The sequence below is a fragment of the Phascolarctos cinereus genome, unplaced genomic scaffold, assembly GCF_003287225.1.
Source record: "Phascolarctos cinereus isolate Bilbo 61053 unplaced genomic scaffold, phaCin_HiC Scaffold_4;HRSCAF=312, whole genome shotgun sequence".
NCBI classification, from domain to species: domain Eukaryota; kingdom Metazoa; phylum Chordata; class Mammalia; order Diprotodontia; family Phascolarctidae; genus Phascolarctos; species Phascolarctos cinereus.
Window position 1 is genome coordinate 237,626,975 of NW_027555847.1, and position 27,071 is coordinate 237,654,045.

At 36.7% G+C, this 27,071-nt stretch overlaps 1 long non-coding RNA gene across 1 annotated transcript in view; it reads right to left on the reverse strand.

Moving 5' to 3' along the window:
• Positions 1–300: 300 nt before the first annotated feature.
• The window catches only part of LOC110223857 (uncharacterized), an 82,622-nt gene continuing 55,851 nt past the window's right edge, over positions 301–27,071 (reverse strand). Inside the window, exons 2-4 of the long non-coding RNA XR_013486063.1 lie at positions 12,268–12,302; positions 1,434–1,473; positions 301–1,242 (exon numbers count right to left, since the gene is read on the reverse strand). This is a non-coding gene — a long non-coding RNA (uncharacterized LOC110223857). The remainder of the gene's footprint in view (positions 1,243–1,433; positions 1,474–12,267; positions 12,303–27,071) is intronic.

The window sequence follows — 27,071 nt, forward strand, 5'->3', positions numbered from 1 at the left end:
CCAAACTGGAGTACTAGTTGTTCCCTGAACCTGGTACTACATATCCCACATTTCTGGGCATCCATATAAACTACCCCCCAACCCCACCTATGCTTGGAATACATTCCATTCTCCCATTCCTCAGAATCCTTGTGTTTCTTCAATACTTAGCTCAAGTGTGACTTTTTTTCCCCTTTTCCCAACCATGTCTAGTTTCTCTCTTCCAACAGAATAAAGAAAGCCTTTTTCTTATAACCACTGTCAGTGCTTTAGTTTATTTCATTTCATTTCATTTTTCAGAGTTAACAGTTGGGTATTATTTCTGTGAGCACTGTGTTTTTTTGGGGTTTTTTAGGGGTTTTTTTTCAGAGTTAACCGTGGTTACATGACCTCTGTGACTCTCTGGTCATTTATTTTCAGAGTTAATAGTGCTTAATAAAGGCTGTTGAATTTAATTGAACAAGCTAGATTATTTGATAGAGCAAATACAGAAATAATATTGTTTAATCAGCTGTTGATTAAAAATACAAAGAGAGGAATAAAATATGGAGGTGTACTGTGATGTAGGATGTTCAGAGCAGAATCCAAATGTAAAAGGAATTCCCTATACATAATGAGGTCCTTCTGTTTTAAAATAATATCATGATAATTGCATCAAAGCACAGAATACAAGGCCTCCTCAGTTGATTTATGATTGTTCAAAAAAGATCACCCCCACTATTCACATAGGAAAACTAAGTAGATGAAGATGGTCTATTATTCAGATTGTGAAATGACATTAAATGGACAGTTCACATCATTGCTCAATCAGTAGTACATTCTTAATAGACATTAAAGATTGACCCACGATTGAATAGGCACATGATTGAATAGGACTAGATTCCATTTTAAAAACTGAACAGTGCCCCCAACCATCAGCAGCAGCAGCAGCAGCAGCTTAGAATTCAAAGGGCCCTCAGAATATTTTCAACCCCTTTCTTTTACAGAGCAGGAAATTGGAACCCGGTAAAGTTAACCAACATTCCTGAAGTCATGACAGTTGTAAGTTGCATACTTGTTATCTACATTAAGTGTTTTTATTTTTTCCAAGCCTTGTTTAGCTTTTCAGAGGATTTTAAAACATCATATATTGGCAGAGTATGTGGTCAAATGATCCTGAAGCCAAATTCATCTATGAATAAATTTTAAAAATTATTGACATCTTTCTTCATTACTTATATCATATTGTCCTCTTCTGCCATTTTCCTTCCAGAAAGCTGTCTCCTAAAATGAAGAAGAGAAAGAAACAGTGACAAAGAGACAGGGAGAGAGACAGAGTCAGAAGAACAAAGACAAAGGGAGACAGAGGGATAGAGAGGCAGTGTAATAGAGATAGCAACAGAGAAAGAGAGGGAGACAGATAGACACAGAGAGGCAGAGAGAAAAGAGCAGCTTATCAGAACTATCATACCAACCATGTTGGAGTGTTCATCACAGTCACAGTTATCTTCCCCACTGGAATAAAGAAATGCAGGTTAATTCTCATGTCTCTTCTTTGGAGCCACATTTGATCATTACAGTATTACAATACTAAGTTTTGATGGTTTTATTGTTGCTTTTTCTATTTACTTGTTGTGGTCATCCAACATATTATCTTTCTAATTTTCCCTTTGGCATAGTTGATCTATCTTCTCGTATTTCTCTGTGTTATTCATATTAATTGTTTATCATGATATGGTAATACTCCATAACAAGGGGCAGCTAAGTGGCATTGTGGATAGAGTGCTGGGCTTGGAACCAGGAAGATTCACCTTCCTGAGCTTGAATTTGGACTCAGATACTTACTAGCTGTCTGACCCTGGGCAAGACATTCAACCCTGTTTGCCTCAGTTTTCTCATCTGTAAAATGAACTAGAAAAGGAAATGGCAAACCTCTCTAGTACTTTTTCCAAGAAAACCCCAAATGGGATCATAAAGAGTCTGAAACAACTGAAATGACTGAACAACAATAGCAGCAGCAGCAGCAGCAGCAACAATACATATCTTAGAGCAAATAGGCAAACTGACAAACAACCAAACCCTGTTTTCCACATGGCTGTGGCTTTTGTTTTGGATATGTGTTTCTATATACTTCCTCTTAAGATTTATTAACCTCACTGCATTGAGAATTAAATACCAATGGAGCAAATGAAGGTCTCCTTTTCTCTAGGTGGAATGTGACATTAAGTCACTGGGAGAAAGATGTTGTTAATTAGATGTGTTGCCAAGAGCTTAATGTTCGAGTAGCTATTACCATTTCTTATAATTCTGTTACCATGCATGCTTCAGATACTGGGACACAACCAATCCAACTCAATCCTCCTTCACATATTTTTTTTAAGCTGAGAAAAGTGTAAATTAAAATGAGAGTAAACAAAAAAAAATTGAACAGTGCTTTCATTGATCTCAAGCTTCTCCCTAAAGCAAAAGTTATTTTTCTGGAACCAAGAGTCTCCTAATCATGCTTTACACCCACAAATCATGGACCATGGAAAAGGCAGTTCACAATAGACATGCATGGTGGATATGAATAAGCTGTCATGTGTTTGTCAATGATGATCAGTGTATATCAAGTGACTTACAAGTTTTATCTAAGAAATATTTTATTGGAAAAGGAGATGAGCTAGTTATATAGTCATGCAGACATTACATCACAAATACTTCACTAGTATGTGTGGAATATTAAAAGACCTAGAGAACCCCGTCCCCAGTTCCCCCTCTCCCCAGAAGTAGAGTGAATATTTTATTTCCTCAGGAAAAAAATGAGGAAATTTATAAATGGTGAAGGGAACTTTCAGAAATTTTTAGATAAGCAATAGCATTTCAAGAGTGAACTTATTTTTTAGAACTCTTAATGAAAGAGTTTTGACCTAAGAATCAAAATGATTATCAAAATTATAAATTTTAATAGGCCCGTGTTAAGAATGATAATGTCGTCTTTGTTGATAACTCAAATTTATTTGTAGAGGAAGTTTAAAATAGAGACATCTAGTGGTAAATGTGAATAAAATAATGCAAGTTGAAAAACATTTTAAGTTGAGAATACAAAAGAATTCTGGGCAGTGAGATCTAACTTGTGAACACTCAAGAGTGCTGCTGACTCATTTTTCTATTCACCAAACCATTGGATTTAAATGAAATATTGTAAAAGTGTTTTAATAAAAAAAATAAATCAGCATCAGATAATAAGAGCTCTAGAATGGGGTTCTTAATATATGTTTATCTATTTTGACACCTATAACAATACATTGTACTATTATGATTATTATGATATAATTGGTTTCCTTTGTAATTCTGTTATTTGTGTTTTCTGCATTTAAAAGTTTTATTCTGAGAAGGGGCCCACACAAGACTTCTAAAGGGTTTCATGACCAAAAAAAAATTAATTTCCTACTCTAGACAATTCTGTTGCAATTGGTTTCTCTTTCTCTTTCTTTCTTTCTTTCTTTCTTTCTTTCTTTCTTACTTTCTTTCTCTCTCTCTCTCTCTCTCTTTCCTTCTTTTCTTTTCTTTTTTTTTTTTGGTGTTCACTATAATATATTGTGGTGTGGGTAGTAGCATCTTAAATATAGGAAAATAAAAATTATGCTCATTGTTTTTCCTGGTAGCATATTGACACTGGTATGTTTTTTATACTTTCCACTATCTATAATTTGGGACTGATCTTAAACTGGGATGGCCAAAGACTGACTGGAGTTACTATTCTTCCTGCTCATTCATTTTAAATGATGTTTTACTCAAAATGCAAGGCTTGTCTTTTGAACAAAGAACTTCAGGCAATGAATGGACATTAGGTTAACCTTTGATTTTTACTTTTGTTACTTTTATGAAGCTTGTCTCAATGAAAGAGAAGGAAGTTGGGCAGAAAAGAATGAGAAACATTCTTTTTCATTTTGTTACATAGTTCGCTCTATTAAATCATGCCAAATCTCAAAACTACTGTTTTTAGTCTCCACCAATGGCAGTTTTATGGCTTAAACAGAGACAAAAGACATGAACCATTTTTGAGAGGCAGTTAAGCATAATGGATTTGGACCTGGGTTTGAGTGCTGCCTCAGATATTTACTAGTTGAGTGAATTTGGGTAAGTTGCTTTACTTTTTTTGTTGTTTGAAATATCATTTTTTTAAATAAAATTGAATGTTTCATTTTTTTAATTTTTAAATTTTCTTTTGGCAAGTCACTTCGATAGCTTTTGTTCCAGAGCTGTAAGAATCAGTGAGTCAATAAGCATCTAGTAAGCATGTAAAGCTGAGATTACAAAGAAAGGCAAAAGATAATCCCTGCCCTTGAGGAGTTCACAGTCTAATGGGGAAGACATTTGAACAACTATTTACAAAAAAACTTTGTACAGTATAAATTGGAAATAATCACTAGAAGGAAGGCACTAGAATTTAGGGGGATTGGGAGAATCTGATGAGAGACTCTTCCACATGAAATAAATAAATTTAAAAAATAAAAATAAAAAACCCAAACCCTCTCCAAGGCAACCTCCAAGGATAGGAGTCCCAATTCAGCCTGAGGAGAGAAGACTAAAATAAAATAAAATAATAATAATATAATAATAATAATAATAATAATAATAATAATAATAATAATAATAATAAAGTAAACCAAATCCTGGACTTCTAACTACTTGGTAAAAATTTACTCTCAACTAGGAAAATTGCCTTAAAGTTTATCTCTAAAGCACTTTTCAGCCATGTGTCACATATGGAATGAATATACTAATGAAAACCCTCATCGGCAATGGTCAGATGATGGGTGTTTTGATACTGAAAAATTAATCTGTTGTAAGGGTTTATGGAAGTTCATCTTTCTAAGCAAAACTATTGATATCTTTCGGGGTGGGGGGAAGAAGGGTATTGGTAGCTTAAGAGTGAGCAGTGTTTTATGTAATGTAGAGTGTGTTCTGTCCACATTTTCTGTATTCTGTGTTTTGATAAATCCAGCTAAATTTTTCCCATGGCCTTATCAACCAAAGGGAAAAGTGGGGGTTGGGGAGGAGTTTGAAAATTTTTCTGTTGAAGTTCTGAAACTTTCAAAACATATAGTCTAATCTCTGTGTTCCTAATTCCGTCCAAGCTGGGATTGCAGAGCCCTTTTCCTGCCTAATCTCCAGCTTTTAGAGGGAAGAGAAGTTATGAAGCAGAGCCATTTATCTGATCATCTTACTTACTTACATGTGCTACCCATCTCACTTTGCACTCGCTCTCAGCCTGATCTAAAACCTCTGTTGGGAAAAGGCAGGAGAGTTGGAATATTTCTTGTTCCCCCATTGCTACTTCTAGCTACTCCCACTACCTCTACCCTTCAGTAACCTCTCATCCTTTGAGGTTCATGCTATTCCTATCTAGACCTAATCAAAATCCTGGTAGCTATTGTCTGCAGACCACCCAGGTCACTCCCTTTCCTTGCTCAATAAGTTTGGTATGAGTATTTCCTTGCAAATTTGATGTTTCCTTACAAAATGAGTTTATTTCACAATTTTTCGCTCTTTCCCAACTCCTGTCTTCATACTAGGGGACTTCAATGTATATTGACTGTCCCTCAGACACCCTAACCACTCAGTTCCTTAACCTACTAATTTCTTATAAGCTGCTTCTTCAGCCCACCTCAGCCACACACAAAGATGGTCATACTCTTGATCTTGCCATCACCCACAAATGTACAACCTCTATGTACAAGAATTCTGAAATCCCTTTATCCTATCATAATCTATTAACACCTCTTCCTCTGCCTTACCTTACAAAATCCTGTTCTTCATCCTCACAATGGTGTCTTATCTCTGGACTACTCATTTCTCTCCCAGACCATTTCCCCTAGACTCGCTCCTTTTTTCCCCCCATTGATTCTTTGTTGAATCAATTCAACTCTACACTATCCTTCTGTCTTGAATTCTATCCCCTTATCATATCAATGATCACCCAGCCAAGCTTCAGTCTTGGTTCACTCCCACCATTCACCACCTTTATTCCTACACATGTGCGGCTGAAAGAAGATGAAGAAAATCATGCAACTGTTCTTTGTCTATTATAGATTTATGTTTCACAACCTCAGCTGGGCCCTCACTGCTGTGATATAGGCAATCCTCCCTTATTAATTCACTATCCCACTCTCTACTGCAGCTCTTCTAAACCTTTTTCTCCCTCCCATGGTTCCCCCACCCTCACTCTCTCAACTAAGAATTTTGCTTCATATTGTAAAGAAAAAGTTAAGGCCGTTCATCATCAACTTCCTTTTCTCCCCTCTTCCTCACCTCCTGTCACTCAGATGCTTTCTGCTACTATCTCCTCTTCTACTCCTGTCTCGTATAATAAAATTGCCTTATTCCTCACCAATGTTAACTTCTGTATTTGTTCAAGTTCCATCCCATCTCCTCCAACAGATTGCCCCCTGTCTTATCTCTGCTCTTTCACTTGATTTCAATCTCTATTGGCTCATTCTCTACTGCTTACAGACATCACATATTTATTTGAAAAAATATTTGAAAAAATTCCCTTACTTTCCAAATCCAATGATCTTTTCTCACTCCTCATTCTCCTTGATTTCTCTTCAGTCCTTAACATTGTTGATCACCCACTCCTCCTTAATGCTCTTCTCTCTAGGTTTTCAGGATACCACTTCCTCCTAGTTCACCTCTTACCTGAGTACTCCTTTTCAGTCTCCTTTGCTGAATTCTCATTCAGATTATGCCCTCTAACCATTGGTGTTCCTTGGGTTTCTGTCCTAAGTCCTCTTCTCTACTCCTTTTACACTGTTTCACTTGATGATCTCATCAGTTGTGTGGATTTAATTATCATCTTTATGCTGATGATTCTCAAATCTCCCTATTCTGCCCCAACTTCTCTGCTGACCTCCATTCTCACATGTCCAACAGCCTTTGAGACATCTCAAACTGGAAGTTTAGTAGACATCTTAAACTCAATATGTCCAAAAAGGAACTCATTAATTTCCCTCTTAAGATGTCTCCCACCTCCTACTTTCCCTATTAGTGTAGAATAACCATCCTCCCAGTCCCTCAGATTTGTAATCTCAGAATTACCCTCTATTTCTTACTCTCTCTCACCCCTGCATCTAATCTGTTTCTAAGGCTGTTCACCTTTGCAGCATCTCTCAAATATGTTCCCATTCTCTTCTCTGACACTGCTACCACTCTAGTCAGGCTCTCATCACCTCACACCTCAACTATTGCAATAGTCTGGTGGGTCTGCTTGCCTCAAGTCTCTCTCCACTCCAATCCATCTTCTATTTAGTCACCAAAGTCAATTTCCTAAAGTGCAGGTTCAATTATGTCAGCACTTTACTCAATAAACTCCAGTGACTCCCAACTGCCTCAAAGATCAAATAAATAAATGCTATTTAAAGCTCTTCATAACCTAACCCCCTGCTACCTTTCCAGTCTTCTTATACTTTGCACCCTCACATGTACTTTTCAATCCAGTGACACTTGCCTCCTGGCTGTTTCACCAAAAAAAGAAAGAAAGATTTTTACCTTTTGGCTGCCAGCATTGTTTTCTGGGACTCCTCATGCCTGGACCATTCTGCTTCTTCATTTTACCTACTGCTTTCCTTGGCTTCCTTTAAGGCGCAACTAAAATCCCATCTTCTACAGGAAGCCTTTTCCAGCCTCTCTTAACTCTAGTGCCTTCCTTCTGTCAATTATTTCCTTTTTATCCTATTTTTTCTTATTTATAGCTTGTTTTGTGTTTTTATTTTGCATGTTATCTCACCTATTAAATTGTAAGCTCTTTGAGGGCAGAGACTGTCTCTTGCCTCTTTGTATCCCCAGAGCTTAGCACAGTACCTGGCACATAGTAGGAGTTAAATAAATATTTATTAATTGATTGATTCCAGCCTTGCTTGACTGTCTTTCTGTATCTGTATCTTTCTGAACTGTATGTTTCTGTTCCATCAGTTATGCCTTGAGCTTCTCCAATTGACTCCCCAACGGTGAGATGAGGTGTCTCTTTCTCAGAGCGTAGTTCAACTGCTAGACACCATGGTGGAGGAAAGGCAAAGAGGGAGAGAAAATCTTGTCATCACCCCCAAAAAGGTGAAGAGTTGGGTTTGTCCCTGACTATTGGCTCAAATTGATTTGATTGACCTTTAAGGATCACCTAGGGGCAAGGCCAATCATTACTGTCCAATTACTTGGTGCCTTATGACTCAATCAGAAAGATATACGTACTTCCTAAAAGGATAATAGTGTATTAACACATCTTGTGACTGTTTCAACTGAGCTGGGGAACACATACAAAATCTCAATCCCTTAAAATAGGATAATAGAAGTGGAAGACAACTCAGAGGTGACCTAGTGAAGCATCTTCACTTCACAGATGATGAAACTGAGGCCAAAAAAAATTACACGCCCCAGGTCACACTGCTAGTAAGTGGAAGAACCAAGATTCAAACCTAGGCACTCAGATTATATATCCAATGCAATTTCCAATGTACGATGCTACTTCTTACTGTCATTGCATATTGTTTCTTTATTCACGCTACCCCATATGCAGCTGGAAAATAATAAGAATATGGCACTATAATATAGACAGGTAGACAAATTTAGATATGTACACACATTTATGTATGTATGTATGTATATATATATATATATATATATATATATATATATATATATATATATATGTAGGCTTCTTTGAAATTGTGGATTCAAGCATGTTGTTACTATACATTTTATCACAGTAATTGGCAGTCCAAAGGATAGAACTTTCAGGGGTAATATTACCTTAAAAAAGATGGTTAATGGAATATTTTAAATGAGCAAGGTTGCAATAGTGTTGGTAAGCAAAGTCCATATAGCTAAAGAATACCAGATTTAATGGTCTAATTATTGTTCAGCCATTTCATTCCTGTCCAACTCTTCATGACCCCATTTGCATTTGGGGTTTTTTTCTGTGAAAATACTGGGTGGTTTTCTAGTTCCTTCTCCAGTTCATTTTACAGATGAGGAAACTGAGGCAAACAAGTGCCCAGGGTCACACAGCTAGAAGTGTCTGAGGCTGGATTTAAACTCAAGCCTTCTTGACTCCAGGCTTAGTACTCTACCCACCGAGCCACCTAGTTCCCCTATTTATATGTTCTTGAAAAACAAAAACTTTATGGACATGTCCACAAATAAGGGTGATTTTAATACAAATGGTTTTTTCCTGTTTTATTTTTGTTATAAAACATAAAAGAAATAAAGGGAAATAAGCACATTGTTGATATGTTGAGAGTTCCATCTTCACAGGTGATTAGGCCCAGTTGTCCTCAGTGAGCAGCAAATGATTAATGAAACATATATATATATATATATATATATATATATATATATATATATATATATATATATATATATATATATATATATATATATATATATATAATATATATATATATATATATACACACACACACACACACACACATATATAATTGGCTAATTATGAGATCTGCTAAGGAAAGAACATAAATAATTAAAGTCACAGGGAAATGTAAGATAGAGAATTCTATTCACACTTTTTTACAAGAAAAGGCTTTTTTTTTTGGCAATTGGGGTTAAGTGATTTGCCCAGGGTCACACAGCTAGTGAGTGTCAAGTGTTTGATCTGAGGCTGGATTTGAAATCAGGTCCTCCTGACTTCAGGGCCAGTATTCTATCCACTTCAAAGAAAAAGCTTCTTAGGGTATGTATGCAAGCCTTCTAAAAAATAATGGCTAAACTTCTAAAGTTAAAAAGTATTGAAATCCATAGGTACTCCCTGAAATACATCTTTTTATTATTATGTTTTATGAGACAAATAAAGGTTATACTTGCAGTGTCCATTATCAAGTTGTATATTAATTTATAAAGCACTTTGCCTTTTATGTGTGACTTATTTTACCCACAATGAAATGTTGGTGCTTATGAGTTAGAAACTAATAGCTGTTCTGTAAAACCATACTTCCTAGGAAGCCATCCTCAAACATAGCTTTAAGGCCCTCATCCAGCTGTGAGCTAGCAGGATTCTTCCTGCATTGCTCTACTTCTTATCTACTCAGTGAATTAAATCAGATCTCCTGTTTTGTTCAAATATCCCAGAACTACATTAAACTGTTTGTATATTATACCATGGCAGATTCTCTTTACTATAATCCTGAAGTGTTCTCAAAATCCTGCCTTCTCCACAGAAATTTTTCCCAAGCTAAATGGAAGCAAGATAACAAAGCCATTCCTTCCTTTTCTGATAAGCAATTATAACACATCAAATCTTTCCCCTCTGATGGGGGGGTGGGGAGAAATCCATATTTTTCCATGTCTGTATTCTACATGTTAGATGATAAGCATATTCTATTTGTTTAGTTTTTATTGGTACCTGGCACAAGTCAGTTTTAATTCATACTTTGGGGGATGATGGTGACTCACTCAATATTTATTCAAGAAAAAAAATTCTAGAGCACCTGCTATGCACAATCTTGTAGCTCCATCCTTTGGAGGTTACAAAGGTAAAGAAAACACCATCCCTGCCCTTATGTCTGAAAGAGGGAATAAAATGTAATAAAAGCCCATAGGTACATAGGACTTCCAAATTTCAAAGTTCTTGCTTCATAATGATTGAACACAGTATTTAGTGGAAGTATTATTATATGAGATAGCCTGGGACAGCGAAAGTGGTGTTAGATTTAGAGTTGAAAACCTGAATTTGAATTTTGGCTTTGCCCTTTATTATCTTTATGTCCTTGGAAAAGTCATATGGAAGACCTCATTGTTTTCATGTGCAAAATAAGTTTTACTCAATTACCTCTAGAGTCCCAATACAAAGTCTAGGACCCCCACTTCATAGATAGGAAAACGAACATTAATTTTTTTTTTACCCCAGGTTACTCAGCTGGCAAGTATCTGAATTAGAATTTGAAATCAGGTCACCTGACCAGAGCTGATAAACTTTTTGCTATATCACATTGCCTTTTAAGTAAGCAAATAACTCTGATGTGATGAGTGTACATGAATCTCTAGCTTCATAAACTGATCCAGCCATTCAGGAAACCATTTGGGAACTATGGACAAAAAGTCACTATACTGTCCATACTCTCTGGACCCAGAAATAGCACTGTGCCCCAAAGAAATCAAAACAAGAAGGAAATGACCCATACGTGCAAAAATATAGCAGCTCTTTGTAGTGTGGCCTATAATGAAACAGAGGGGATACCTATCCATTAGAGAGTGGCTGAACAAATCTATGGTATGTAAATATAATGCAATACTATTTTTCAATAAGGATGAATCTATTTAATAAATATATTTTCAATAGATATTTTTGCAAGTATCTCAGGTGGGAAGAAGAACGACAAAGGTTTGAGGTCAGAAGCTATGACAAAGGTATAGAGGTTGAAAAGAACAAGTAATCTGGCTCTGTGGGATCATAGGGTATGAGCAGGGAAATAGCAGAAGGTAACATGGGAAATAGTTTAGGATCAGATTATGAAGGGTCTTAAATACTAGACTCAGGAGTTTGGACTAGATGGAACAGAGGAAGACTGAATGTAATTCCTCAGGCAAATTTTTACAAAATCATATATGTTATGGAACGAGCACTAGATTAGGATGCAGAATTTGCATGTGCAGCCATAATATTTCTGAATTATCTGACCTGCAAAATGAAAGAAACTTGGACTAGATGATCTCAAAGGTTCCTTCTGAGCCTTAAACCCTATGATCTATTTTTTTTAATGGAGATTTTAACACATTCTGCTTAGTTTCTAGGATATCTGTGATGATAAAAAGAAGTGTTATACAGAATAACCTTGTAATATTATTTTGGCAGCTTTCATGAGCATTTTGAGCTAATATAAGACATAAACCAAGCAATAAACAAACTTTGTAGACTATTTTCTACTCTGAGTATTGTTCAGCAATACAATAATGTCCTTTCATATTTCTGTTTACACACGAATGCAAGAGATTGTATAGTTTACTTTGCTTTTTGTCAAAATATTCTGCATTGTTCTAAAATGTGGCATATCATGTTGAAACATGCCAAGCATATGACATGTATTGGGTGTGGCTGATAAAGATATCTCTATACTGGGCACATTAGCTTGATCTCTCAAAACAACTAGTGCTCCAAACTAGATAAATAAAACATAAAGCTGGTGTCAACCTTGAGATTACATGACCAGATCTCATATAATATAATCAAGTGATGACTGATAATATTTGACACTTGGACCTCCTTGAAAAGAAAAGATGGTGCTTCTTTCTAAATCCAGTTGAAGAAAATCTTCCTACCTTTTTTTTCTTGGCCATACCTCTCTTTCTTCCTCCTACACATCAAAAAAACAAAACAAATGAATGAATGAATAACACAGGCATACAAGCCCTAAAATCCTACACAATTAGAGCTCTGGAAATACCCTATGGACCTGGGGAGGAAATATGCATAAATTCAGGCCCATGCTTTGTATTAAGTCTGGCTCTCCACAGTTTGATACCACTTGACTTTTTCCAGACTTATCTCCTATCACCACACTCAGTGCTCTTGCCAAACTAAACTACACTATACTCTGCCAGCCAAACATGTTATGCACTTTATCTCAGTGCATTTGCTCACATCATTACATATGCCTGGAATGTCCTTCCTCTCCCTCATCTGTTTAATTTTTGCCCATTACTTAAAGCCCAACTCAAAGGCCACTTAATCCACAATGTTTTCGCTGAGTTCTCTGTTAGTAGTAGTCTTATTTGAACCTTACATAGCTTCTTCCTAATACGTTCATTATATAATTTTGCACACTATACTTACCTATGTTTGTCTTACAAGTGTATTAAGGGTTGGATCCCAATCCAATCCTTATGCCCCATGGAGCATGAATGAGGATGGCTCTTCAGAGACTATCTCATTATTTGATGAAAGAGCTCCCCTGAAAAGTTATGTTGTGCCACTGCATCCAGGGCCATCTCTAGTGCTTACCACAGTAGCCAGATGGCTCCAGAGAAGACAGTGAGGCTGGTGACTTTGCACAGCCCTCCCTCAGTTAATTCCAATTCACTTGCATGCCATGGCATCACCTCTCTGATGTAGTGGTCCTCTTTAAGAACAAAGGACAAACAACAACAACAGTACTTAGGGAAGAACAACAACTGCTACAGTGCTTCTTAGAGAAGATGACCACCAGAAGGATGAGAGAAACTCCTGACCTAGCTTGGAAGAAGACATAGATCTGGAGGGAATTGTGCAGAGCTGAGGCAATGGTGAAAAGTCAGTTCAGTAGTCCTTCATAACAAGCCTTTGTAACAAGTTCTAGGGTTTGGGGAAATGTCCAGTCTCTTTCTACCATTGGCTCTAGCCCTCGCCAACTGTGTTCCGCAAATTTGAGGGGAACCTTTACCTCAGATCCAGTTAGCAGTCAACTTTTGCAAAGGAATAGATCCAAACCGGTTCTCAGGTGAGGCTAATCGGTGCAACCCAGAGGATTCATCCCTCACCTGATGTCCCTCTTGTGGCTCAGGGAAAGTATTTCTCACATGTGAGTGAGTATTCTCCTTCCAACACAAAGAATATGGAATAAGCCTCGGTCACAAGTGAAGTGTCTGATTTTGATGGTGAAGATCTTGCCTCAACTTCCTGTACAAGTGAAAACCCTAGAACCGAGCTTGTTTATCAGCTGTTCTGCTACGTTGTCCCCTGCACTGTGTAAAGTGACAAGTTTTCTATAGCATTCTTCTACTACTGAGAAAGGACTGTAAGCCAGTTTTCAGGTATTATATCTCTTCTAGATTTTGTCAAGTATGTTTGAGTAGTCAGATCTAGTCATTCACCAGGCTTGCTCTGGAATGGACTATTTTACAAATCCTCAACTCTTGAATTTTGTTCTTCAAAACATTTAGAGCATCACAGACTTATACACAAGATCTATTTCAAATATCAGTAATACTTTATGAAGGTGAAGATTCAGCATTGTGGTATGGTATCATACTTATATTTTCATACTATTGATCCATAAACCCAATATTTAAGTAATCACCTGAGGATTATCTGCCAGCTGAACAACAAGTAATCCAAGCTCAAAAACAGTAGACATTGAATGACAATGACATTCAAGAAATTATGTAAACTGTAAAATATAAACTGTAAACTGTAAAAATCCAGCACAATGAACAGAGTACCAGGCCTGGAGTCAGGAAGATTCATCTTCATGAGTTCAAATCCAGCCTCAAGCATTTCCTAGCTGTGTGACCCTGGGCAAGTCACTTAACCCTGTTTGCCTCAGTTTCCTCATTTGTAAAAGGAGCTGGAGAAGGAAATGGCAAACTACTCTACTGTCTTTGCCAAGAAAACTATAAATGAGGTGACAAAGAATCGGACAGGACTGAAACAACTAAATAGTAGCAACAATAACAATAACACTTTAACAACAACAACCTTACAGGCTTGCAAGCATCAAATAATATTTGTAAAGCGCTTAGTACAGTGTCTGGCATATAGTAAACACTACATAAATGCTTATTCCCTTCCTCCTCTCCCTTTCCTCCAATAACAGCAACAGCAAGAATCAGCAAGGTGAACATACAGCTAAATAGCTACATCAATAATGACATTCTATTATAGGTAATTATAAAGTGTTCACTTTGGCACCATCAAATAATAAGCATTACTATACAGATGCAATACATGATAATAGATCAAACTCAATGAAAACTATTGTATAGAGAAAGAAAGCAAAATCAATCAAAACAAAATAGATCTAAAAATAAAACAGCACTGAAAACAACAACCTGATAACTTCAAAGATAACTTCAAAGAGAGAATGTAAATCAGTGTAACAGAAAAGTAAAAACACACTTCAAAAGGAAATCACATATCATTTTAAATGCAAAATTAAATTTTTGAAAAATTTAATATCCAATAATTTTTCTTAAAAGTAGCTAATCTGAAATTATATTAAACTTTAAATTCAAGGTATAAAGGAAAAAATAATAAATCAATATATGACATTTAAAATCCCCCTCCCTCCCAAAACAATAATTTTAAAGTTCCCACTTGCAGCCACTAGATGGTGACATCCAGCAATGTTTGAAGGTTTAGGTGTGTGAGAGAAACCCAAATCCCCACCTCCCAAGGTCAGAATTTCAGCAACCTGCATCCTGTTTACCCGTACAACGCGTTAGCTTAGTGATGAATGGTCTTGTGTCTCATTGTTCATCTGTTCCTGCCTTTTAGAAGCTTATGCACATCATCAACAACAACAAAAAGGTATGAAGCATTAATAAAATAAAAATCATGAGATTCTTTTTCATTGACTCAGCCCCTAGTAGAGATTGGGGGTTGAGAGTAGGTAGGAGAGGAGATGTAACATGCGCCTATTCCTCAGTCAGATAGAAAAGATTCATTCGTTCTGCCTCTTTATTTCTGTATCACAAGCCTCTGGCTATTCCTTTGCAGTCCCTCTGGTTGCAATTAATTATGTAACAGGGCCTAGCCAAAGGAGTTCCATCCTCAGAGTACTAGAAGTGCTCTGCCTGCTGCTAGTCCTTGACAAAGAGGCTGGAGAGCCTGAGGATATGCAGTGGAAAGGCCCTGGTTGGAAACACATGCAGTCATTCTGTAGCTGGCACCTGGCAAAGAAACAGACTATTGGTTCCCTGCTAAGTTAGAACTGAGCCTGTTTAGAAAGGCTTAAGGAGCCACAGAGAACTTCTTTCCTGCCCAGGTACTGTTTGAGTGAGACATATACTATAGAGATATATTTAGTAGAGAGATATACTATAAGCCTCTGGACAGGGGAATAATTGCTTAAATAATTAGAAAACATAATGTAGAGTGTCTGCTGACTATAGGCAAAAGCAGGAAAAAGTAGAGAGAGTTAAACCTTAACTATCTTTTTGCTGGTCCCAAAGAGCAGCAGTCCAATCCAATTTCTGGATTCTGAATTTAACTAGGAGATAAGAAAAATTAATATTGCTTTGAAATATGAGATTATAGAATATATGACTCACCTTCTATGTCGATATAACACAGGCAATCAACCTTCTGTAGATACATAATTTATCATCATTGAAAAAGTAAAGGATATTACTTAGGTGCTGTCTTCATGGAGTACTCAACTCAGCCACCTCCAGTAGGGCCATTCTATACATAACCTCATCCTGGCTTTATTTTTCAGAGTATCAGAGAGATAGGCCTGAATTACTCATTATCCCTCACAGATCATGAAAAAATCAAGGGGATGGAGTTGCATGTCTGGGACTAGGCCAGCAATGATTTGGAAGCCATGAAGAAACAAGGGGAATAGAGGGATGTGGATGATCTTCCACCTTCCTCACTATCTGCTGACCTTTTCAGAAGCTACTTTCTCTCACCGCCTGTTATGGTTCTTTTTTCTTCCATTAGCTTCTCTGGCTCCTAGTCACAATCTGGCTCTTTTGCTTCTCCTCTAGGTCACATTGGTTAGAGATGCAGGCCACAACAATGGCTTGGTAAGCTAAGAACTCCCAGATCTGTTGCTACAGTTTTCCATTCCCATGTGCCCACATTGACCAATAAAACATCTCTCTAGGATTACAGCAGAGACTGCAGTCCAATAATCCCAGTTTCATAAGTTAATGGCTGCTAGCCCATGTGATAGTCACCTGTCCTGAATTCACCTGGCAGCAGTCCATTCCCAGCATGGAGGAGTGAAGAATTTAATCTTCAGTGGACTTGCCTGTTGTAAATACACACTCCTCTGGTAATCTGAAGGCAAAGGAAAGACAGTCTGGCACTATCTGGTGTTAGAGGTCATCAGAAATGTTCCTTTGTCCATTTCTGTAATCCCAACAGCACGCTATGGCTCTGGCCCTTGGGCAGAAGACAATCTGATGAGGGAGTTTGGAATGGCTACTCTCACATGGGCAGCCCTTATAGAGAGATTTAAAGTTAGATGAAGAGCCTTAGAACCCTCTCATCAGTGAGAGTATCTTTGACAAACATTGAAAATGAAAAATGAATTGGGCCTACAATTAAATAGGAGAAGGAGAATGGAGTAGATTGCCTTCCAGAAATTGCAAAACTCTGCATTTAACTAACGTGGCAGTATTGCAATGGAAATACTAGAATGGATTGTGTAGAATGGCAATCATAGTATACAATGGTATCGTGTCTTAGGAATTGAAAATGAGTATCATTCAGATGTCAATGAAGAGATGTATGGTACTTGTTAACAGGCTAACATAAAAGGGGAACAAGAATGTGTGTGTGTGTGTGTGTATGTGTGTGTGTAGGTAGGGGTGGGTGCTGACAATGTGGCAGACAAAAAGGAGAATGATTCTAAAGAGACTCCAGGTGTGAGTGAGGTGAGACTTTGCTGGGAAATTTGTTAATAGCAGGGGAAGAGTTCTAAAGAGAATAATGAGAGGGAAGTGCACAACAACAGAGGGACATGGGAAGGGGAAGAAGGCACATGGGCAAGAAGGAGCACGTAATAGTTGTAACTGGGAAAGGGGCTTTTCAGACGGGGCCTCCCAACCATATGGATTAGAGGAGAAGGAAACAGGAGTTTGCTAGTCGTAGGCCCTACTAGGTATTTGCTGTTAAACTAGTCTATTTTGAATGAATGGATAGTTTAGGAAATTATTTTAGTCATTTGAGGGTTGGTGGTCTCTTTTTTTAGTATGAGTATTCCCTTGTCCAATGCAGATTACAACTCTTCACGACTTAGTAGATGGTCTTCAACAGTTGCTGTGCCCCAAACGTTAATATGTACTGTGGTCAAATTGGTGCTGAACTTCTTCAAAACCCTCAAATAATAGACATAGTTCACACCTAGGCCATACCAAGAGCCTTCCCAGCTTTGTATTTGCTGGTATATCATGATGAGGCATTCTGCAAAACATAAAGGAACTAGAAACTCAAAAATTATTGGTGAAACAGAAACTAAAAAATTATTAGTGCGTGGGTATAGGAGAGTAGCCTACTGCCAGGCTAGACTAGGCTAGGCTAAAAGCAGCACTTGGAGACAAGCTCAGTACTTTCCACATCTGTCACAGGCTCATCTCATTAATTTTCCCATTAGGTTCAGAGTTATGCTCTGCAATATATTCAAAATACTCTCCTTCTCTTTTTCTTCCTCATCCTTCTCTTTTTCCTTCTCCTCCCTCTTCTTTTCCTCCTTTCCTCTCCTCTTTTCTCTTTCTCTCCCCTTCTTTTATCTCCTTGTCCCTCTCACATTGACTTGAAACTGCATTTTCCCCCATGAGATGTCTATACCTCTCAATGCACACCCTCAAATTCATAGCATTACACAATAGTATTGTAAATGGACATGTAATTTATCATGAGAATCAAGTGGCATAGAAAGTACGGATCAATATTTGTTTTAATATCAATACATTGTTTGATATATAGCAGGCTGCAATCAAGATTGATTCTTTCCTCCTTTCTCCCTCCTAGCTTGTATGAAGGGGTATTGAAGAAAAAGGATTAAGATTTAAGCCTTAGGTGGAACTTTTCCCACCGTTGCACCCTGGGGAAGGAGAGGCAGAAAGGATCAAAGGAACAAAGGCATAAAGCTGGAAGTAATTTCAGAGGTAATCTAGTCAAGCCTCTCTCATTTTATAAATGATGAAACAGGCTAAGGGAGGTTAAATGATTTGCCCAAGGTCATACAAGGAAGGATTTGGGTCTCTGTTCTCTTACTCTACAGTCAGTGCTCCTTCCATTGTGCCATATCACCTCCAGGAGCTAAAGACTGGACTTTATTTGTTCTCGCCAGCCACTGCTGGCTCTGGCTTGTCCTGATCCAATTTTCAGCTTGGGCTACTCTCTTCCTCCCCCAATTGTTTCTTGGTTCCAGCTTCTCTCTCATGTGCAATTATCTCTGTTTCTGCTTTTCTCTCTACTTCTATCCTCACTCTGTAAAGAGATTTTGGGTGTCAGTCAGTCAGTCAGTCATGGGCATGTATAAAGTGTCTACTATGTGTCAGGCACTGTGCTAAGCATTGAAGTAACAATGAAAGGGGAAAAAAACCTGTCCCTTCTTTCATGGAGCTCACAGTCTAATTGGGTAGATAACATGAAATCAGCTATTTACAAATAGGATAAATTCACAAGGGCAAATTCACTTTTTTTATTTTAAACATTCCCTTGTTTTCAGTTGCAAAAGATAGAGGAGTAGTATTCCCTGTACTGCCCAGCAGAAGGAGGGAACCTGAAGGGTTTACCATACTTCTGCCTTTCTGTCCTCTTGGAGAAGTTTCCCCTCAAAGCCACCAGAAACCTGAGGTTCTCTTGTGCACTTGCATGCAGTCTAGCCCAGTAGTTATCTATCATTTCTTTTACAACATTCTTAGACATTGCGCCTTGTGGGAAAGGGCTATTCCAACCAGTGTTAGATAAAAAAAAATTCCTGAGAGAAAAATAGAAACTTTTGATCATATAAATTGAGAACAAGAGCCATTCCTCAATAGATGTGTGATCAAAAGATATGAATAATGAGTTCTTAAAGGATGAAATCCAAGCTATTGACAACGATATTTAAAAAAAGGTCCAAATCATAAATTAGATAAATGCACATTAAAACACCTCTGCCATTTCACTTTATGCAGATTTAGCATAGATACAGAAAATGACAATTTTGGAGGAGCCAAGGGGAGAACAGACACATTAATACACTGTTAGTCAAGATAGAAATTGGTCCAGCCACTCTGGAAAGTAATTTGGAACTATGTCCTCAAAGTCACTAAACCATGCATATCCTTTCACTGGGATACCACTACTAGGTCTGTCTATACACTAGATATCAAAGAAAGAGGAAAAGTATCTAATAGCAGCTCTTTCTGTTATAAGCAGTGAACTGTGGATTAACCATATCCATAAATGAACATTTTTGACCACAGGGAAAAATGTAATTCTTATTTCTAAGGTCTAGATTATAGAGACTATGGAGACTGCTACTATCTCTTTTAAGCTTCAGATAAAGTATTATTACTGTAGCCTTAAGAGCAAAGATGAATGTTAGGAGAAAAACAACTAGAAAAGAAGCAAATTTCTATCAGCTAATTTTGTGTTCCAGTTGATTTGACAGTTTTTAAATGACAGTTTAGAAAATAGGTTGATATGAAATATTTCTTCCTATGGAGTCTTGGAGAAGGTTTATTTGTGATCTATAAAGATCTTAGAAGATACTGTGGAGGGGACTGGAAGAAGGTAAGGAGAAACCTCTCTCATTATGAACTGTTTCCTGGATTTATTGATGAGAAAAGAAAGTGAAAAAAACTAATCCTGAAGAGAAATATGAAGAGAAAGCTTAAAAGCCCTTAATTATAGTCTAGAGGAAGTTGAATGATTTGGAATTGAGTTTCTAGTCACATGCGTGTGTGTGTATATGTATATATTAAGTAATGAGAGGAATAATATATTAATATATCTTTATGTTTGTTATTGCTCTAATTTGTTAACAAATTATACATTTAGTAATGTCACTAAATAATTTGTATTTAATGGGTTGTAATGGGGGCTTACATTAATTAATGAGAAGAGATTATACATTTATTAATGAGAAACAAATTATCCAACACACCCCTTGATAGCTGTACATGTCAGAATTAATAAATTAAAATATAACAATGAAGGAAGTAGAAGGTTCAATTGGGTGAATGTGGTCAGACTTAGATCCTATTTATACCTGTTTCACAGATATTATTCTACAGCATGAGTATTACAATTATTATTCTCCAGGCAACAAAATTGATGGTCACCTTAGGATCACCCAACCAATAGATATCAGAGGCAATGCAGCCTTTATTCCATAATAATTTACTGCCTCTTTAGGATTTCTTTGGCAAGTCCTGAGACTTAGCTGAAGATATTAATAATAATAATAATAATAAATATGTTCCTCCATGCATAGTAAGGCATGGAGTTATCTAGTTCTCTAAAACACAAAGGGGATGCTTAATAATAATGGATAGAAACATCTAAAAAGATTTCAACTGCCAAAGTTGATCCCAAGTATTCTTAAGCCTGTGTATTCTTTCTTCCATTTATACTTCCCACTCCTATTATTCTGAGACCTAATCGTTGATAGCACTTCAGCCAGTGTCACTAAGCAATGTCAAAACTCCGTCTATACGGTACCTTCTGCATAGACCTATTCGTTGTTTCTAAAGTTGTTCACTGCAGATGGTTACACAAAGTCCTTCTAATGTTTCAACTGAAGGAAAGGTTTAATTTTCTTGGCATAGCCTTATAGTTAGTGTGGAAGGTGGTTGCCACGCCCAGAACACTTAACTTGTAAGCTTTAGTCATCAGATAGAAAAGATCCATATGGATTTACGAAAAATACTATACTATTGTGATGCTTACATAAATCTCTTCAGGATTTTAAGATTGCTGTAATTTATAAAGCAAAGAAATACTTTATTTAAAAGGGAGTCATAAACCTCTAAATGTTATGAAATAGCTTCTGCTCTAACATCACTCTGTTTTGTTTTATTTACTACAGGTTTTATTTGTTCTACTTGCAGAAAATGGGCATTCAATTGATTTAAAATTTTTTATTACAAGATTTTAAAGTCGCATTTTTAAGTATTTCAGAAGGGCTTGTGAGCAACTTGCTGCTGCTGCTGCTGCTGCTGCTGCTGCTGCTGCTGCTGAAAGGAATGAAGTTATTAATCTTAAAAACACTTAAGGTTATTAACCTTAAAAACCTAAAAACCACTTCTTTTAAGAGGTTTCAAATGTTCTTAACACAGCATTCAGAATCCATTAGCAGCTATTTCTTCTTCAGAGGTGAGCTGGTCAATGTTTAACAGCCCTCTCAGAAAAAAAAGCACTCCTTGACATACCTTTAAGTTTAATCTGCATTATTAAGTTTTTAAAGTTTAATCAACAAAATAATAAATCAAGCCCTGATTGTGGTTTCAGAGGAATCATCTCTCTCTCTCTATCCCACTGGAGCTGGCTCCAGCACATCCCTAGTCTTCTTCAATCTCTTTTTTATCACACTTTGTAGGTCCTGATTTGCATTCTCTACTAGGTATCTAATCAGACTATAACAACCAATTATAATATTTGTCATTTCTTCTGCTCCTACTAGAGATGCTATAACTTTCTTGACAGTTTGTAAACCAACATTTGAATTAAAATTTTTGGTTCTCCTGGAAATACATTGTGCAAGTCATGCACCCCCATTTTCTCTTTAACATTTGGACTGATTCTTTTTAGTTTGAATTCCTGGAAATCCAAAATTCTGACATGTGGAACATTTCCCACCTGGCTATATTCCTTTGAACTTCTCCATCATACCCCCAGGAACCTCATCATCAGGAACCATCATCCTGCAAGTTAGAAACAGCCTTGGTATTCATCAGTATTCTCTGTGTCTCTGATTGGAGGGCAGAGCAAAGAACTCTTCCCACATTTATATCCCAAGTACCTAGCACAGTTTCTGGCACATAGCAAGTGTTTAATGTTTATTGACTGATTGATATATGGTAGTGTTCCTTATTTGTCACAGGATGTGTTAAAATACTCATGGAGGTCATTCGATAGTCATCAAAGAATGGATCCAGATCACTCAATTCCTCAATACTATTCTTGTTAATAAACAAAGAAACAAATAAATAAATGCATAAATAAATAAATAAATGAAAGCAAAACCAAAAAAAAAAAACCCCTACATTGGGATTAGGCAGGATACAATTACCTCCTTATCTCTATGGTATAAGCATACTATTGTTATTGACCAACAAGGCTGTCAGCCTTTTCATCAATGGAAAACTATACAACTTCATAATTTCGTTGTCAGAAAAATCAATACTGTATTCTAGGCAGTTCAACTCCATGTAATCTCTTTAAGTCCCAGACTCATTGGGCATTATAAATCATATCTTGCATGAAGTTGTGATCTCAATTAGTTTGCATTTGAATAATGTGTTTCTATAATGAACCCAGAACACTCAATTTATTAGTTAAGTTTCTATTTCAAAGATATTACTAATACCAGTTCCTGTGCCTTTTCCCCTGAGGACAGTATCTAACAAATCTCACTTGGTCTGAATGCAAACCTACTTGGGTCCATTCACAAAAGCTTTCCACGAGAACACTGATCAGGGAATACATGAAGTTCTGAACCTATTAATATTGACTTTTGAACATTCAACGAAAACATCTACTTCATTAATCTAGGGGCTCTTAAAATAGTGCTTCGGTCTGCCAAGAGCTGAAAATAGAAGGAACATCATTTCTAGGGGTAACATTCTGAATAACCTGATGAAATCAATGACACTATTTGGGCCCAGTCTTATTATGGTCATCTTTATATCCATTAAAAGTATGATTCAACCAAATCCCAACAGTTACTAAGCAGTTAGGCAGAACAGTTGGTGATGGTGGTATAATTTAGGTTCTTTGGGTGGATATAATGAGATCTCCATTATGTGACTTCTAGAACACATATTTGAGAGACATTTGATGACCATGAAGAACAGTTTAAGTTAGTGGTACTACTAATGGTACTACTATTTTCAGAAATGTCCATTTAGTGACCTGTACCCTGCCAATAACTTGACCAGTAGAATTATACTATATATTATATATAGATATACATATGTCTATGTGTGTATATTTGCCATAACAGAGTACTTTCATCTACATCCCCTATTGCCACAGACCAAGGACAGATTCCCCATTCTGGGCAATCAGTAAATGAATGAAAATAAAAGCTATCATCACTAACAAACAGGAGAAATCTAGTTATAAAAAGAACACTCAATATTTTCATTTTGGGGCCTATTAGAAAAGTAAGCATTTTAAAATTAAAAGTGGAGTTATGAATGCTGTCAAAATAGAATAGCAAAGAAGTCAACCCAAGTTACTATTAACCTATTATAATAGATCTTCTCAGAGGACTTCATTTCTTTCTATGGGTGAAAATGTATACTTCGGTGTTTTAACAAGAGTCATAGTCCACTCTTCGTTTGGAGCTGGTTTATTGTGGCTGGAATGTAACCAAGTGGATCTTCTGCAACTGGTATGACCGTGTGGATCACCAGCAGTACACAAAAGGTCCTTCCCAATAGGCAGCCAATCCATTCTGATGATAGAAGACCGTTATATTCACTCTATTTCCTGGTGGGTAGTGATGACACAATTCTTTGGATGGCTCTTGATAGGTTTGATTTACTTGCTGTAATACTTCTCACATGGAGGAAAATAAACCCTTTATATATTGTCTTTGATTATGGCTGGTTTCAAAAGTATCTGGGAGAGGAGAAGGGTACATCCCTAACACTAACTAAAAAATGGAGATGCTATGCTCGCTGGAAGGAGTAGCATGAATCTTCATTAAAGTTAGAAGTGGGGGCAGCTAGGTGATGCAGTAGACAGAGCACTGGCTCTGGAGTCAGGAGGATGTGAGTTTAAATCCAGCCTCAGACACTTGAGACTTACTAGCTGTGTGACCCTGGGTAAGTCACTTAACCCTGATTGCCTCAAAAAAAAAATTAGAGGTAAAGCTCTAGGCTAATTTAGTCCTGTAGATTGCTGCATTTGGATTAGGAATTCTTTAGTGTTTTATTTACTCTTTCATTCATCTCAGTGACTGGGGTTGGTAAAGAGTATAAGAAAATAGGAATTTGTAGATATTGGCAAAGTTCTTGAAGGGATTTAGCTATAAAATAGTTACCTCTGTCAGATTCCAGTTGGTTTGGTGTTACAAAAGTAGGAGTAATATAATTTATCAATTCTTAACTACTGCTTGGGTATATCACTTTGAGGTTGGAAAAGCCTCATGTCAACCTGACGTCATCACAAGGACTAGACAGAATCTTTTACCTTCAGTTTGATTAAATTCAATTAAGTCCATTTGCCATCAGGTACCAAGAAGTGAAGGTCTTAGAAATCCTGTAGGCCTTACATTTGGGTTAGATCATACAGAATTTTTCTGACAGACTAAACATCTCATTAAAATTCCTTTTATACTATCCTTCTTGTGACAAGACTAATATGTACTGAAAACCTTGAGTGGAACATGTACTGTCAACCTTAGACCAGTGTGAATCTGTAGATGGCAAAGCAATGCCATCTAAGCATACAAAGTTTGAAAAATGTGTATAACTCCATTAAAGTTTCCACATGCCACTTTTTATCTTTGAAGCTCTCCATAGTCTTTCATCTTCAAAGTTATCTTTTGCTGATATAATTTTGAAACTGCCTGAAAGAATCTCAAATTACCAAAGGATTTTCATGGGTGAGGATTCCCTTTTCAGTCAAAACTCCTTGCTGCTTTATCTGCAAAATTACTCTCTTTAGAAATAGGATCATCTTGCTTAGTGTGAACTTTACAATGAATGCATCACTAATATTTCCAGGGGCAATTATGAGGCTTTTAGCCAAGAGATGATCAATAATCCTTGGGATACCTTAGTTTCCACGGAGATAAGTAAGAAATTTTTCCAAATTTGCCTAGTATCATGGCAAGTCCCTAAAACACATTTCCTACCTATACATATTTTTACTCTCTTTTTAAAATTTTTATTTATTTTATTCTGAACTTAAAAAGTAAATCAAGCATTTTCATAACAGAATAGAAAAAAATGATTGCACATGAAACTGTAAATCTATTATGTACAACTTGCTATTCCTTTTAAATATACAATGAAATTATCATTTGACTTTTTTTCTTCCTACTTCCCCCACCTCCAGACCTAGAGATGGCTACCATTAAATACAAATATGTACATATATGTAAAATCATTCTATTCATACGTCTATTCATCAATTCTTTCTCCGGATGCGGAGAGCTCATAGGTCCTTTGTGGTTAATTTGGGTATTTATAATAGTCAAAATGACTTAGTTGCTCAAAGTTGTTCTTAAAACAACATTGCTGTTACTTTATACAGATGTTCTCTTGGTTCTGCTCATTTCACTCGTCATTATTTTGTGCAAGTCTATCCAGATCCATCTGTGAATAATATTAAGTTACATTTCTGTAAAGGGATAGCTAGGATAGTTAGGTCTAGGCTTTTCTTCCTCAATTGTCACTTGGCAATCATGATCCTCCAGGTCCCTATTTTCTGGAAAAAGAGTAGTGGGATTTATTAGATTATATCATCCTAGAATAATATTTGGGTTGGACAGTATGGCTTGTTCTTAAGTAGTTTGATGTTTCACAAAGATATTGTGGCTAATAGACTTGCAATATAGCCATTATTACATGGGGAATATGCAGATAGGTCATATGTCCCAGGATTAAGACCTGTGCTTTCTCTGCTATAACATCTACCACCACTGTTCACAGGCATACTGGAATCCTCAGGGACCCAAGATACAAATGAAGTGAAAAATATGCTACAGGTTCATAATCCGGCCACAATTTTTGAATGATGACTCTATTTGTCACCCCTTCTCTCTCATAGTAAGATAAATAGAAAAGGTTATTAAAATTGGGTCTATCTATTACTAGAGAGGATACAATGGCTCCCTTCAAGGTTAAAAAGCTTTGTTCAAATTATTCTTCCCATTTTAAGGGATTGGGGAATTATCATGCAGCATCAAAGTTAAAACCTGGCAATTTTAACAAAAGCAAGAATCCGCTGTTTGCAATAGCCTATCAAACTGAGGAATTAGTGAAACTATTTCTTAGTATGGGGAAGCCTCATTCTTAGAATTGGTTCACTTTGGGAGGATAATGCCTTCCTTCTGCTGAGAGGAGGCGTCCTATCTATTCTACTCTGACAGGCAATACTGCAGCTTGTCCAAAGATGCCTTATATCCTTGTGTACCTAAGAACTTAAACAAAGCAAGAGTATTGATTTTATTTTGGTCTTCATTTTCAGAAGCTACTAACAAATTATTTACATATTGAATCAAGGAATACCCTTTTGGACAAATAAACAATTTAAATTCTACTGCAAGTGTCTAGAAAAGATAGTAGATGAATCATGGAACTCTTGGGGAATTCTTTGCCATACAGAGATCTCCCATAAGGAAGAGCGAACAAGAATTTAGATTCTTCAGCTAATGGAATGGAAAAGAAAACAGAAAACACTCATTATTGAAAAGAATCACAAGGTCAGAAGTATAAAAGTTATAATAATAATAGTAGGATTGGGA